General features: G+C 47.4%; 1 protein-coding gene across 4 annotated transcripts in view; it reads right to left on the bottom strand.

Moving 5' to 3' along the window:
• Positions 1-15,893, bottom strand: part of Rbp (RIMS binding protein) — a 456,906-nt gene that overhangs the window by 278,030 nt on the left and 162,983 nt on the right. The gene's annotated exons all lie outside the window — the stretch shown is intronic.

Here is a 15,893-nt window from a genome sequence, read left to right as displayed (position 1 = left end):
ATAATGCCCCAAGTACAGCGTAACAGGCAACTTCTGCGTGTTCATCTGCTACGGCGGAAAAGTGCGTGAATAACGATATATGGCGATACGATGAGCAATGCGCGTTCCGGTAACTTCCGCCGAAGCGTACAATGCAAGGAAACAAACATGGAAGCGTCGGCTGCGTGACAAGCAAGCGCTCCACTCTGCTCTTTATGCTGTTACACGCTATGCCAGGAAACGCGGGGAAGCATATGGCGCGAGTTATACTAAACAACGGTCGGCAGCTGAATAAGTTGCATATTTATTTTTACTAATGCCAACACAAAAGACACATAGAAAGTATATATATATATATATATATATATATATATATATATATATATATATATATATATATATATATATATATATATATATATATATTCAGGAAAGGTAAGAAGTACACCTGGACTGATGCGCTCTAGTTTTCTACTCTGTAGGTTGTTGGGAAAGAGGGAAAAGGAGTGATGGTATCGGGATAGATAACGACGAGGAGAAGAAGGGTGAATGCTTTTGCACATTAGACGGCGGTTTTAGTAGAGTCACTCGTCTAGTTTCGTGTCATGCATGAATTGCACAAACATTTACAGAGAGATAGACAAATTCATTGATAGAAAGGCAGACAGGTCAGTTTCAGCTTGTACGCTCTAACCTGCGCTACTCTGTAGAAGGTTAGGATACGAAAAAGAGGTGAATGATGATGATGATGATGATGATAGCAACTGTTCGAGAATGCAAGAGGCCAACACAAGGCACCCCTGCGTTGCGAGGAAACTACACAGCGATCCGTTCTGCTGTTATTGTCGCTCATCAAGGGTGAATTTGAATAGAAATGCGAGGCTACGAGTACAGCTACACTTTCCCTTTGAATCTCTCTTTCCCTTAACCCAGTGCAGGGCCGGGCTCACCCTGGTTGACCTCCCTGGTTTTCCCCTAGGACTTTTCTCTCTCACTCTCTCTCTCGACTAACGCAATAGATTTTTGTAAGAGAAGAACACTTCTTTATTGGGTCGTTGCCGCGGGCTGCTCAACGTTCGCTATCGCGACTCACCGGCGCGCAAGCCGCCATAAGCTTGTGAAACATTTTACGAGCGAAATACGTACACAGCGGATTTCGTCCCCTACTAAAGCTTTACGCCACATCAACAATGACGAGGCTACGCGACTTTCCAGAGAAACGGAGTTTTAACGCATACGCCGTGTGCCAACGCGGGCAGGCACGGGTATACGCATGCGGGCTCTCTTTCATTACGAACGTATATAAAATAAGGCCGTACGGCCCGAGCGACTTATTACGGCCCGTACGTAAGACAAATGATCCGTCGCGCATGTTGGGAAAACAACCCCTTAGGACGGTGCCGACGCCCGCCAAGGCCCCCGGTGCACGCAGCACACCGAGCGCGTGTTCCAATGCGGACGCGTAATGATCACGTCCGAGCATCTCGTATACGCTCAGTTCGACCAGCTCTGCCCCCTACCCTTATACCGTCTGCGCGTATATATTTAGACGCACTGGCTGGAAGTTAAGGCTGACTCGGACGTGGTTTGTGCGCGGAAACGATACGTAAACTGCCTTGCCCGTACTGGGAGCGACCTGTAATTACCTCCCAACGCGATCGTGCGTTGGTGTGTGTATTTTTCGTGCCTTGTGCCATGTGTGCGTGCGCAACTATGTTTGTGACTGTGCACATGTGTGCTTGTGCTCGCGTGCTCGTGTTGTGTGGTAGTACGTGTATGTGTGTGTGTGCGCGCACGCGCGTGTTTTTGTGTGTGTGTGTGTGTGTGTGTGTGTGTGTGTGTGTGTGTGTGTGTGTGTGTGTGTGTGTGTGTGTGTGTGTGTGTGTGTGTGCGCGTGCGTGCGTGCGTGCGTGCGTGCGTGCGTGTGTGTGTGTGTGTGTGTGTGTGTGTGTGTGTGTGTGTGTGTGTGTGTGTGTGTGTGTGTGTGTGTGTGTGTGTGTGTGTGTTTGTGTGTGCGTGCGTGCGTGTGTGTTGCGATTTAGCGCATCGGTGCGTGTTTGTGATGCATTTGTGCGCGTCTGTCATCTGTTCAATTGTGCATCCAACTTGCTTGTGTAGGTGTGTATGTCTTGTCGTTGAAGTACGTTTGCCACTCTCGCTGGAGGGCATCAATAACACGGAGAAGTCACCGAATAGGCTATGGGGAAGACGGGGAGTGCCTGCACCTTTTTCCGTTTGCGTAGTCAATGTGTGTGCATGCCTGTTTAGTGTACGTGTGGGTGGCCGTGTAGCACGTGCGCACGCGTGTTCACTGTGTGATTGTGCACGTGCTTGCGTTATCGCGCATCTGTTGCGTGGTGCATGCGGATGCTTGTAATGTTACGCTTTTCACTATGCCTGTGTAATTGTGTTATTTGCATGAGCGGGTAGCCTGTGGTGCGTAATGTGCGTGTACATTGTTGGCCATACAGCGAACGTCTGTCGGTGTTCCTCCATAGCGTACAAAAACATACGTCCCCTATTACGCTTGCGCGTGTGCTGAGGCATGCGCGAATTCTACGTTTTTCTTTTTCTTTCTATGTCCTACTCCTCCCACCCCATATCCGAAAGATACCGTGCACCTGTTCTTTTTATTTATCTTAACTTTTATGGCCGCGTCGTCCCCACAGCACGAGCGCGTTGCTGCCGTAGATGTAGCAATCATTCCCGAATCACAAAGGACCCGCTCTCGTCCGCAAAAAGCTTTTAATCACGCACAAACCGCCATTCCAGAACTCAATTTCACCGCCTCCAGATATCTACAGCGTTACAGTGAAAAGCCATGCATTGCGCTTTTTTTCTGTTTCTTTTTCTGTCCGCCTCCTCAGCGCCGAACCCATAAAGTTATGTAGGACGCGTATTGGGACGCGCGCCCCCGATAGGCGAAGCGTCCCGGTCGTTCCTTCTTTTGTTGTCGTTCCCGCGTTTCGCGCCCGCATAACGCCTCCGTAACTTAACGCGCGGCAGGAAGACTGTGAGAAGAGCAAGAAAGGTTAAAACTTCCATGGAACCTCCGCGCACGAGTGCCCGTTGTTGTTCGCGGAAGCAATGGCAACTCGAACAAACGCAGCGCCTTTGGCCGGCGAGCCGATTCGCAGTTCGAGACGTTGTACGTGTAGCAGTTCAACTCTGTTCTAGTCTAGACACATACGGAATTCGAAAGTTCAAAGCGTTCAGCCAATGAGGTGTATGCACGCGCATTTTCAAGCACGTATACATCCACTCGTAAGGTATCCCTGAGAACAACAACAAAAAAAAAAGAAAGAGAGAGAGAGAGAGAGAGAGAGACGAAATCGATTGTTGTACATTTGAAGCGAGTAATACAGTCTATGTGTCATCGCGTCTCGAGGTACGTTTCTTCGTTTGTTGCTGTCAGCGTCACCGCCACATTTTACTTTCGGTTCGAAATGTCAAGTTCAAAGTTTTACTTATTTAACTATTGCGCACGTAGGTAGGACCAAGAAAGAAAGCTGCACAAGGAGCTGGACAAAAGCAAGCACCCCTATTATGCAGGCAGCAGTTGGCTGCTCATCCTTATAACAATATAAACTCACTCTCTCGACCCTAACTTGCGACTTCGCCTGCCACCTGGACTCTGCCGTCGTGAAATTGCCGTCGCCGGCGTGCAATTTGTGCGGGTGCGATGAGACTCTAGAGCGCCTTCTGGGTCACTGTCCGTCCTTTGACATTCAACGACGTGCTTAACAAGTGCAACTCATCCCGCTAGAGAATACAGCGCTCTCATAAGAAAAGATCCTTGTACCATGGCCTATGCGTCCTTGCATTCAAAAGGTCACAAAAGCCCTTCTGCGTTTCGTGAAGGACACTGGATTGTATGGACGCTTGTGACAGTGGAGATTCCTCTGTGAATGACTGACTATTATTTTTTCTCTCTCCTTATGTGTTCTTTCCTTTCCCCCCTACGCAAGTGTAGGGTAGCCAACCGAGCACGTCTTTGGTTAACCTCCCTACCGTTCCTTCTTCGTTTCTCTCTCTCTCATCGCAAAAAGAAAACAAAGGAGAAAAACCTTCGTAGCATTTTGCATCACAAACATTAAAATAGAAAAAGAAAATACAAGCAATCTATATCATTAAACTTAGTTGTGTAAAACATTTAGGCAAAATGCATGTTTTCTGTAGAATACTTGAGTTTCAGTAGTTTACAACAGTCGACAAGATACGTCCAGGTGGTTCTCTCGGCTAAGTTCCCCAGTTGCCTGTCTTCACAAACTAAAACGAAAGGGGCAAAAGGAAGGGAAGAATAGGAGAGGGGGGTTACACAATCTTTACTGAGGCTTACTCTGCGCAAACATTACTGAACAACGCACGGCACATCAGCCGAAACCCCGACTATTAAGAGCACTCGTGTTTCATTACTACACATAACTAATGCGCAAACCAACTTGACAGCGGAAGACTTGTGCTACTTCAGGTTCTGTGAAGGAGTCGTCGCGATGTGATTTCTTCACCACGGTTGTCATTCTGGTCGGCATCGGGCGCTAAACACTGTCGTTAGGTTCGCTGAAATTACATAAGAAAGAGCAAGCGACGTATCACTTCACTACAACATCGCATAACCGACAAACGCATGGGCCTGACTCCGATTCGTGCCGATATACGAAGGAAGTGATCACGTAGAAAAATCGAACAAAGCGTCGTGTTCTGTTCTGTTCAGGGTGTCTAACCGAACCTAAACTGAACCGAAAACTGCACCTGAGCTGTTGTATGCAGCTGAACTGGAATTGAAACGAACCGCTAAAGTTCCGTCGTCTTGGAACCGAGCCAAAGCCGGAACTTATCGGAAGAGCCGTTCCGAAACGGTTGGACAATGCGTTCCGGAGGCATTTCGGACGCTCTGCTAGGGCGCGTGAGAGGGAAAACGTTGGACAAAGCCATCCCGTATTCTGAAATCCACTTCCCCATGCTACAGGCGAGACTCAAATAACTTCACATAACCTCAACTCGGTTGTGACGCTCGTTACGTTGATAGTCTCTTGTGCAATCAAAGCTGCCCCTCATGCGATGAAGATATGCGGGCGGTTAGAGCCTGTTCTTGCGTCTTGCTCAAGAAACGGGACCGAAAGAATTCTGTTCGAGTGTCTGTTCTGTTTTGCCGCTGTACGCGGTCGGCCAAGCTGCAGCTGCAATCCGACTACTGACGATAAGGCTAAGGCGTTGAAGCACCAGACGTGCTTTCCGATGCTGCTTGGCGTCACTTGCGACGCAACAAACGCTTTACGTGACAACAACTGTGAAAGAAAGAGGGAAGGAAGTACCCCTGTTGAATCAACAGACAAGGCACTGAATTCGCAAAGCTTGCCGTTCGTGAAGGGCATTTTTCATCGGCTGGCCGACTTCCCTCAAAATATATCCAACATCAGAGTTGGCTGGAATTCGCGCTTACCAAAATTTTTAGCATAAAAGTGTTTTTGTGAATACGGGCCCGGGAACTGTGTTCAGAAAAAATGTTACGTCAGAATCACTTGTAAGTGCAGCTGCTAGCCAATCGTATTGCAGGACATATCCTTAGGGAAGTCGGCCTGGCAATGGCAAAAAGTACCATAAAATGGTTTAAAAAGCTGTGTTTTGTGAATTCGCCCCAGACACATACGTGGTGAAGAATTCAATATTAAGGCGATCCAAAGCCTTAGGTGCCTATGTTGACGGTGCCTTTGGCGGAACTGCGTCGGCGGCGGTTGTCGGCGCAGAGCCATGCACGCTCTTGCGGCTCGCGAGGACGGTCGCGCAGGTAACGCCATGTATTAAAGTGGAAAGTTGGACGAGTTGTATGCGTTCATAATGGCAACAGCGCGAACAAAAAACGACGACGGAGTGAACGGACACAGGACAGCGCTCGTGCTGTGTCATTTCACTCCGTCGTCGTTTTTGTTCGCGCTGTTACCATCCCGAAAGTAGCGCCCCTGCGGAACAAGCGCGTGCCGCTGCGCCTTAGTGAGAAGGTCGCCCTAGCGCCACAAGTGTGCTTCCCATTGCGGCTCGATGTGTCTTGCAAGGAAGCCTAACCCCGATTGTACAACTTAATGTATTACCAAATGCGCAGCGAGCTTTCGCCTTCCTGTGTTACAAGAATGAAACACCTGCCGAACTTTTCATTTAGAACTACAACGAATGTTCAGTGTGGCACAAGCTTGCTGTGCTTGATACTTGCAGTGATACCATGCCATCGGTACAGGTCGCTGTGACTGCGAAATAAGGCAACTAAGAGGAACGCCAACTCAGTTCTTTTTTGGGTTCATTGCACCATCGCGATAAAATTATTTATCTATACATCAACCGTACAGTGTGTCACAAAATTGCGCAAGACCACGTAATTTAATTGGCTGGTTAATCCAAACACTTACGCAAAAGATATACAATAATAATCAACATGACTTATTTTTATTCGGTTCTATCGGACTTCTTTTTTCTTGCCTTGTCTTATCTTTCTTTTAATTCGAAGCACTGTTTGCCTTATTCGGCGCTGCTGCACCTTCTTCCGCTTTTTTGCTGACTAACTGCTTGTATTCGTCGCGGAAGTGGCGAGCCTCGCCAAGCCGTGCTATGAGAGTACTTTTCTCTTGTCACCCCCAGTTTCTGTACAAACTGTAAATGAATTGAAATTGAATTGAATTGAACTTTTGGGGACAGGCCTCGTGCATATACTTACTATAGCTGCTGTAACTGTTTCAGGTGGCGTATCTGCCGAAAATATTTCACCCGCTCCGGCCTTTATACTACGGTCTGCAGCAGGTTTGCCAGGTATGGCGACTTCGCGCCAAATTGCCTACTTTCAGGGGCTCCTGGCGACCGAAAATTCTGGTTGTCGACTTGGCTACTTTCTGACTACTTTTGGCGGTGGTTAGTATAAGTAGTGTCTAAATCACACTCCATCTAACGGGTCCCTCGAAGCAACAGTTCCAAACACCAGATCTTGCAGGACATGCTTTTGTGTCTTGCAAGCTCCGGAAGCAAACCCAGGAGCTGAAAACATATCATAGCCGACATGTCGCCAGTGGGCCTCTTCGACTTGTCGTCTCAAGCTGTCCAGGCCTGGCCGATGTGCTTCATACGCAACGCTCATTGGCTGAAATGAACACCGCGGGCAGTACGGGACTGTCAGGGACGGATAATTGAAGAGGCCTACTCTATAGGTGGCGTACAGTAGCTCTCTCTGAGTAACAGGAATTAACCAATATTATGGACTACGCTTTTGCGTCATTCGTTAGACGGAAACAATAGGCAGTGTCCCAATCCAACCCCCAGCGACAGTTACCTATATAGCGAATCTCGAAGAACATGCTTCTTGGCGCCAGAAGCGACTTCAACAACCGAAAGCGCGTCATGGAAGCCATGACATTAGAGGTGCCAGTGTCTATGTACATCTTTGTAAAGACGCTTGCCACAGTACACCAGGGAGGGCTGAATAGGTGTGACGTCATACAGTTCGCACGGGAACGTTTGAAGAGAAGTGATAGCGGTGCAAGGACGGCGTGCGGCTATGAGAAAGAACGCAAGTGTGCAGCGGAAATTATCAAAGAACGTCAGCTGGTTATTATGGTAAATTAGGATACAATATTACGTGATACATTTGTTTTGTTATTCTTGTTTACCATCAGTGTAGCAGAAAACTACAAGTCCGTGCCGCCTTTCCTTTTTATTTTCGCGTCAAAAATGAACAATTTTGGCTTGTCACATCATATATCCAAAGTTTTCGGCTACCAATTAAAGCTTTTTGCCGCAGTTGGCGACATTCTTTGCTACAGTAACCCACTTGCAATTAAAGCCAAATATACGTATTACATGTTTGCATATTGTCTCAAGCAAACCCGGTCCTCGGGATGCCTTCCTGAATTATATTTTTCACTGTAATTTTCCAAATTCGTCCCAACATTGCTAATTAAGGAAATATACGGTAGAATTTGGAGCAGGGAGTAAGTCTTTTCTCCAAACACACTGAGCGCTTATCACATTTCTTCGAAAAAAATTTGAGGTCAAAGTCATGACCTTTCGTACTTACGACAGAGAAACTGCAAATTGGTTACGTGCGTGCTTGCTTACTGGCTTCTTCGTTAGTTCGCTGTGGTCCCTACCTTTTCTGCTCTGTTTCAGTTTATGATACTCTCTTTTAATGCGAAAGAATTATATGCCCCATTACGCGAAAATCAGTCAGCGTAGTCGACGTGACCTAAAGATGGTACCAAGCATGGCCAACGGCGCGAAAAGTAAAAAAAAAAAACACGTCACGGAATGCTTGGATTGACGTCATATTTCTTACCGAGGTTCCTGTAAACAAAGTAAACTTGGCAAATTTCGGGTTTAGGTGGGAGAATGGCATCCCGGCCTCTTAGGTGCGACACGAACACGCTTCCCCAACACCACAGCGTCCCCGCGGTTCTCGTTGACTAAAGGTGCGGCCTATAGTGCGTACGTCATCGCACACGTATCGGCGCAACCAATGGGGTGGCACCACGCCATGAACGTATAAAAATTGGCAGTGGCTTAGTTTGGCTATGCCAGGATATACGTGGCGAAAGCTAAGGTATAGCATGGTTAGCCTCGGTTAATCTTGATTGCAAGTCCAGCTTAGTCTAGTTGTCTAGCTATGTTGCGGCGCTTAGCCAGTCGTTCGGCGCGCTGTTCGTCTGACTTCTGGGCGATTCGTTTTCTCTTCATCTCGTTTCGATGTCGATTCCAGGCCTCCTCCTGCTTATCAGAATTGCCGCCGTCCATACTGCCGCCTCAACTGTGGTAGCGGCGCACGCGAGCTCTTCTTCTCAATCCTCCGACATGTTATCAGGCATGCGACGCAGCTGGCCATGCGAGCTGAGGCGAACGCAACGACGAGGAACGCGGTGTGACGTCATGTGCCTCCTCGGAGTACGGCCACGGCGAAATCGCAAGTTCGCGGCCAGTAAAGCTTTCGCGTTAAAATTAGCGTGCAAAATGGCCAGTTGAACAGCGCTGAGCGGTCCTTCAACTCATGAACTCCTCGCGGGCAAGCGAGCGCGTTGAGACGCTTGGCGCGTTTTCCTTTCGCCTTAAGGCCCGTTCACACTACTACAAAAATTCGGCGAGTGAAGCGGATTCGCTCGCCGGAAAAAAGAGAGCGTGTTCTCATCTGTTGACGCATGCATCGGCGGATCCGCTGCCACTTCTCGCTTTTCCGCGACGATAGCGAGATCTCGCGGCAGTTTCTTTTTTAGTTTCGCGACTGTCCATAGCTGCGTCCCATAACTGCTCTTTGTAGGCAATGTCCTTGAAATTCAAGTGCCTTTTGTCGTACAGTATGGGGTGCTGCTTAATTGTATCGACGAGCATTTCCACGGAGAATGCCGGTCGCTCAGACGTGCTGGCTGCCATGCTGAGATTAGACGGGTTGTGACGTCAAAAATGCAACTTCCGGCGGCGGCGAAAGCGGAAAAAATGCGTCCTGGACCGATTGCCTTCACCGCGCCGCTTTCCGCCCTCCTCGGCGTCAAAAGCGGCCGAATCCGCTTCGCTCGCCGGATATTTCGTGCAGTGTGAACGGGCCTTTATTGAGGCGCAGTTAGAACGCAGGCGGTTGCTTGCGCTGACAAGGAACGCGAGGAAAAAAAATACATTTCACCAAAGGGACTGTAATGCTTTCGCATTCCCACACGTTAGCAGTCGATTTATTATTATTATTATTATTTTTTACAGCGAAGCTCTATCTACCGTCCAAGGAAATTTTCGTGTCGTTGGCGTGGTAAGCAAAAAACTCCCCATACGTGGGCCTATCCCGGAGATAGTGCAATGCCGGGCCGACCCGCGGCGGAGGTGCAGTTCGCCATTAAGGGGCCCAAATGCACAACTTCGCTGGTCATCCTTCTTCGCAGAGTGGAAGGGCACTGAGATTTTTTTCTGACTCATTGAATTTTTGCATAATCTTTTGAGCCAGACCTCGTACATCGGTCCGCGCCAAGTAAGGTTACAAAAAAAAAAAAAGCTACCTCTCGCTCAAATGAGTTCTCGAGTGAGGTCGGGAAACGTTGTTTTCTAAGATGCTTACTTTTCTTTAATTCCAAACCGTCGTGAACATGTACGAATCAGTTAGAACCGGTTCGAACCATTATATTCTTGCTCCGGAACTGAATCTGAACCAAACCGGAAAATATGCGGAAGCCTGAACCTGAACCCGAAACGAACACGAAAGCTTTCCGGTTCGACTTGTCCGCGCTGTGGCGCGGTCTCAGTGAACGAGGCACCCTGCTGCTCAGCACGAGGTTGTGGCTCGATTTTCGCGTGGGATGATAGAACGTTCAGTGAATGGCAGAGAAAAGCGGGCGGTCAAAGCCAATATGGAGCCCTCTGATCACTAGCGCGTCTTATAGCCACTGTGTTGCACACGCGCTTTCAATCAATCAATCAATCAATCAATCAATCAATCAATCAATCAATCAATCAATCAATCAATCAATCAATCAATCAATCAATCAATCAATCCTCTATTTTTATCATAGCAAAATATTTCGCTTTTGTTGTTCCGCAAGATTTATTAAACAGTTCATTTCGTAAGCATAGCCTTCCAACAAATCCATCCAACATTTCCGCATCCGTTGATCACCGTCATCAGTCAAGTATTTCGTTCTCAACTACAATATGACATCATGGTCCGTATATCCCTAGCACATACTGTGCTAGAACCGCTTTTCCCGTAATATTTCCTCCACTAGAGACGTTGATTGCTGTAGAAGTGCTAGCTGTTACGGACCTTATTTGCAAAGAGCGACAAGACTGTTCCCTCATTCCAGTTGAAGCTACAAATTGCACTGTAATTATTATTTTTTCTAACGCTCCCGCTGTTTTATTGTACGTATTAGTATCGTACCTATCCCCTCTCTATTGCCCTGGGCCCTGAGAGGAGCTATTGAAGATGACGTCCTTCGCTTCACTTCCACGAATTGTGTCAGATCTGCAACACGCCTATTCGACCGACGCAGGCTTCGGAGGAAAGGACTACACACAGTGCCGTCACTAACTTACACAAAATGTGAAAGAACTAAAACTATCTCCAAAGCCGCACGGTTAGGCATATGAAGCCGACCTTTGCTCCAGGAGACTAGGAACACAACATACAAGAGTGCAAAAAGAAACAAAACAAGCAAGAAGAAAAACAAGCGGGGGAAAAAAAAAACACAAAATGTATGCCATCAACGCCACATGGTCAAGATGATGAAGATGTGACCGAGTAGCAAGGTTAAGCAAATATAAAGAAAAGATGACAAAAGCATATATTAAAAAAAAAAAACGCCAGGAAATACAGACGCGGATGGAACGGCACTGCAAGGAAACATGACGTGGCACGAAAATCTAAAAGACCGGAAGAGAACGCCTATCTCTGTATTGTAGAAGACAAAAAACAAGCGAAATATCCACAAGATCACGTCGTGCCGTCGGTTCTGCCAGTCCGCGGCTCCGGTCGGCCGGCGTGAGCAGCTGTCACCTGGAGCGAGTTCCAGGAGGAAGAGGAGGAGGAAGGTCAGCGAGGCGAGGGGGAGAGAGAGAGAGAAGGGAAGGCGAGCGCCCCCCAACAGCACGGGCCGCTAAAAGACGACGCGACCAGAACAAAAGGAATCGCAACGAGAGCAGCGAGCGAGCGTCGCTAATACGGGCGCGGACGCGAATCCGAGCGGCATCTCATGCCTTGACCCCCTTCGTGACGCGCACGCAGAACGCACGGGCGGCCAGTTGGGGGCCTCTCTCGAACGAGACGAGGACAAATCCGCCGTGCGGATCGCGAAAGGGAACGAACCCGAGTGCCAGCACCACACTACTGTAATGGAACTGCTTTCTTCGGCGGGCTCTGTAGATTGTCACCGCGTGGGGCTGTATTCTTCGGCGTCGTCGAATTACGCCACGCTGTCGAATCCGCCATCGTGTCAGCTCTGATTGGCCGAGAGGGCTGCTTCGCACGGCCTCACCTATTGGCTCAAAGCGCCATGATTGCAAAATTTAAGAGTGTGGCGGAATAGTGTCGCGGGTGTTCTATTTTTAGCGCACACAAGCTAATTGAAAAACTGAGAGCTCTTTACTGAAAAATGGGAGTGGTCAGCCGGCTTATATTTGCCTATATTGAATGGGATCCCTGAAGGAAATAAAATAGCACGGAGCGGAGGAAAAGCCCTAGAAGAAGTGCAGGTCTCGTGCTCTAATGGCGTGATCTAATGGTGGTTAAGGCCGGTAATTTTGGTAGATCCTCACGAATAAGGCAAAAAAGAGAAAACAAAGATATTAAGAACACTTCTGTGGGAAAAAAAAACCTGCAGTGGCTTCTGCTACAGTCGAACAATCGAAGTCTGCCGCTTCAGCTGCATCACCTTACGAGGCGGATATCATGCACATGATAAACAGAAGCGTGCTACAAATAATTAGCAAGTTTTCATAAATTAGCATTGTATTTAGTGACATTCATAGGGCACATGTTTCGATCGACGAGTTGAAGCCCAGCACTAATGAAACGATATCCGATTGGCTGAAATACCGTGCTTCGCACCAGTTTCGTCAAGTATGCACCTTGAAAATCTGTGGCGAAAGGCACTGACGTCACAATTAGCGCTTGTCGACACTGCTTTCTTTCTTTCTCGGTGTCGATCAGTGTTAACTGGAACCCCGATGCATTTCGCCAGAGATCTTGAGGACGTATTTTCCGAAACTGCACACGTGATTTGTACTCAATTGTAATGAGCGCAAGGCGAAGCGCGCGCCCTGATTGGTCGCGCAGAGATGCGAAACTCGAAAAAGTGAAAGTGCCGTTTGGGCTCGCCAATGGTCTTTGTGACTAGTATAAGATCCTTCCGTTTCAATGTATCATTCGTTCGCCAAAGGCGAACAGTATCAAAGCGTAAAGCAAGCAGCTGCACAGTCGCTCGAATCGCCTCGTCCCCTTCGTTCGTCCCTTTTTCTCTGTATCGTCGCTCAGTATAATCACTTAGCTGCACGAGCGAAATTGTCGCCTTCACTGTCAACGCTAACAGCAGTAGCGACACCACTTGAGTCGTACATTAACCCCAAATCGCAACCACACCTATACTTCCCTCCCCCCGGCGTAAAGAAAGAAAAGAAAAGCCTACACACACACCTTAATCATTTTTTTCGCTGTCATTTTTCTGCAGGAAATCTTTCTTCACTGTACTCCTACCCGACACTGCTTGAATTTTGTGTGATCTCTACAGCCATCCGTGCTACCAGTGTCATCAGTGGGTTTGCGTAGGCCTTAACATAATATCAGTATGCGACTGGCGAATGAAGAAAGGCCCTCATCCTGGAACCAAAGTTTTGGCCCCGGGAATTTGTTTTCCTCGAGGCAACAACAGTCGGTGTCGCAGTAATAGTTGCCCGGGGCAACGACAAGTCCGAAATTTGTTTCCAGGCTGAGGGCCGTTTTTCCTCGTTCGCCCACTTTTGATCGCTTCGAGCTTCGTCATGTATAACGCATCGCATGTAGGCCTCATTCCGCTTAACAAAAGCGGCGACGCCCAAGGTGTCGCAACCTCGCTTAACGCCAATTATTTACTGGAACTGTTTTGACTCGCGCACTGGCTCCACGGCGGGACAGCGATCGCCGCTGTCCATGCAGTGGGCTTGTCCAGTTCGCTCCAGTTCCCGGGAGAGAGGCGCGGATACATTTCACCACGCCTATATATACGGGAAGGGGGGGTGGGGGTGGGGGGTGGGGTGTAGTCAGGATGAGGACGTTTCGAATCTATTCGGTGCCACCGCCCTTCGTGACCGGAGACTTTGTGAACAGCGGTATAATGAGACATTGTGGGGAGGGTCACTGCGCATGCGCATGTCTGTGAATGCGCTAACGTGTATATACCGTTTGTCGGTCTGTATCATCGGCGCGCTCTGTATTGAAGAGCGGGCTACGCCGGAGTTACGTGATGCTCTGTGTACCTCCGACATATGTTTTCTTTTCCCCTACTGCTTCCACTCCTTTTTCCTTTCGTTTGTCGAGTTTTGTTTCCCTACATTTCTGAGTGACTGCAGTTTATTTTTGATGTTCAGTATAGCCGACACTTCGGTGGCCTATATTCCCCGCGGCAAACTCATTTAATAAACAACAGCGTATATCGCATCTTCAACCCAACATCTGAAGTAAAAAGTCATGCCGTCAGTCAAGCAAACATGTATAGCTTTCAATTTAAAAAAAAAGAAAAAAAAGGCAGCGTCTTTTTCTTTCTCTTCCTGTCTCTCTGAAGCATGTCAGGTGGACTAAGCTAGACGGCTATTTCAGAAATGCCTCTCTCGATTTCACCGGCCTAGCTGTACCAACACTTTTGAGCATTAGCGACATCGGCGCACAGAAATTCAAGATAGCTCAACGTTTCTATGCCCCTTGTCGATTTTGAGCACACAAACACGTTTTTGCACTCACCTCTTCATATAGAGAGGTGACTGCAACAACATAGACTTTTCAAGTCCGTGAAGCCATATAGCTTTACAGATTTGAAACACTTATGCACGTTCTGTAGGGTGTCGGCAAACCACGCTACGGGATGCAAGAAACTGTGGTAGTAACAATAAATCTCTCTGAGTAAGATAATGCCATGCGAGCGCCTTACTTTACACAAAAAAGAAATCATAATAATTTCAATAACTTCGTACGAAATATTTAGAGTTTGTCACAGGCGTCCCGAAGTCTTTATTAAAACGAATCAGCATTAGCTGTTGAATAAGCAGCACTTTTCTGTTGTCAAAGCAGAAAGAATTTTAGCAATTTCTGATACGTTGCGAGGTTTGTCATAAGCAGAATTCAAACACTCTTAAACATAAGGCATCTGCATCGCAAAGGCGCTGATTGAATGATCAAGCTAATGGCGATGAATACGAATGGATCATTACAAGTTAGTGATAACGAAAGAGAGATCCCTACTAGTTTTCATCCGCCTGTAAATTTGGGTTACGAGCCTCTAATCTAAATTTATAAACTCATTAATAAGTTATAACAACCTACCTAATAACTAATAACTAACTAATAAGTTATAGGTAACAATATATTCGTACCTTTCCAGTGAGCACTCAAAACTGTCAATGTACCAACTGGTCCTGATCCTGATTCTGGCGCGTGAAAATTTGCTTGTCAAATTCCATTCCTGTAACAAAATTCTTCAATATCTAAAAAAAGAAAAAAATTCTGGACAATCATGACGAAAACACGGTTCTTTCAGACACACTTCAAATTTTCGTTTTGACTTCTCACGGACACAAAATTCCACCTCGTAATATGCTACATCTGTTCGTCCGATTCGCTTTTTCTAAACGGCAAGCCGGCTTTTCTGCAGTGTATACTGTCTAATACATAGCGGTGAACATACTAGATATGTATGATTTACATGTATTGACTTCTTTGGCGGATATGTGTACTGACTGCGCTTTCTTCTTCCTTTATTTTCCCTTTTATTTCCTTTTTTTACAGCGAAGCCGTATATGGCTACAATCCCGGGATTCTTTCGCGTCCGTCGACAGAAGACTATCATCATCAATGGCTCATACTCCCGTAATCACTAAGCACTCATATCCCCGTAAGCAAGCAAAAAGTGCATTGGCTCATAGCCCCGTAAGGCAGAGGCTCCAGGTGCTCAGAAAAGTGGCGCGAACAGTGCTTACATTCTTTTGAATCAGGCATTCAACCTACAGAGCAGCATGTCGAAAACTATCACCATCAGTGCCCTCATACCCCCGTAAGCAAGCGGAAAATTGCAATTGCTCATACCCCCGTAATGCGGAGGCTACTCAGCGAAGTGAAGCGAAGAGTGCACACATTGTTTGGAATCGCGCATACAGCGCACAAAAACAGCATTCGTTCGAATAAAGAACAAGCTCAAAACAAGCATCCGAGCCACATCATTGAC

Source organism: Dermacentor variabilis, chromosome 3, assembly GCF_050947875.1.
Source record: "Dermacentor variabilis isolate Ectoservices chromosome 3, ASM5094787v1, whole genome shotgun sequence".
Lineage (NCBI taxonomy): Eukaryota > Metazoa > Arthropoda > Arachnida > Ixodida > Ixodidae > Dermacentor > Dermacentor variabilis.
This window is presented reverse-complemented; position numbering and strand designations above follow the sequence as displayed.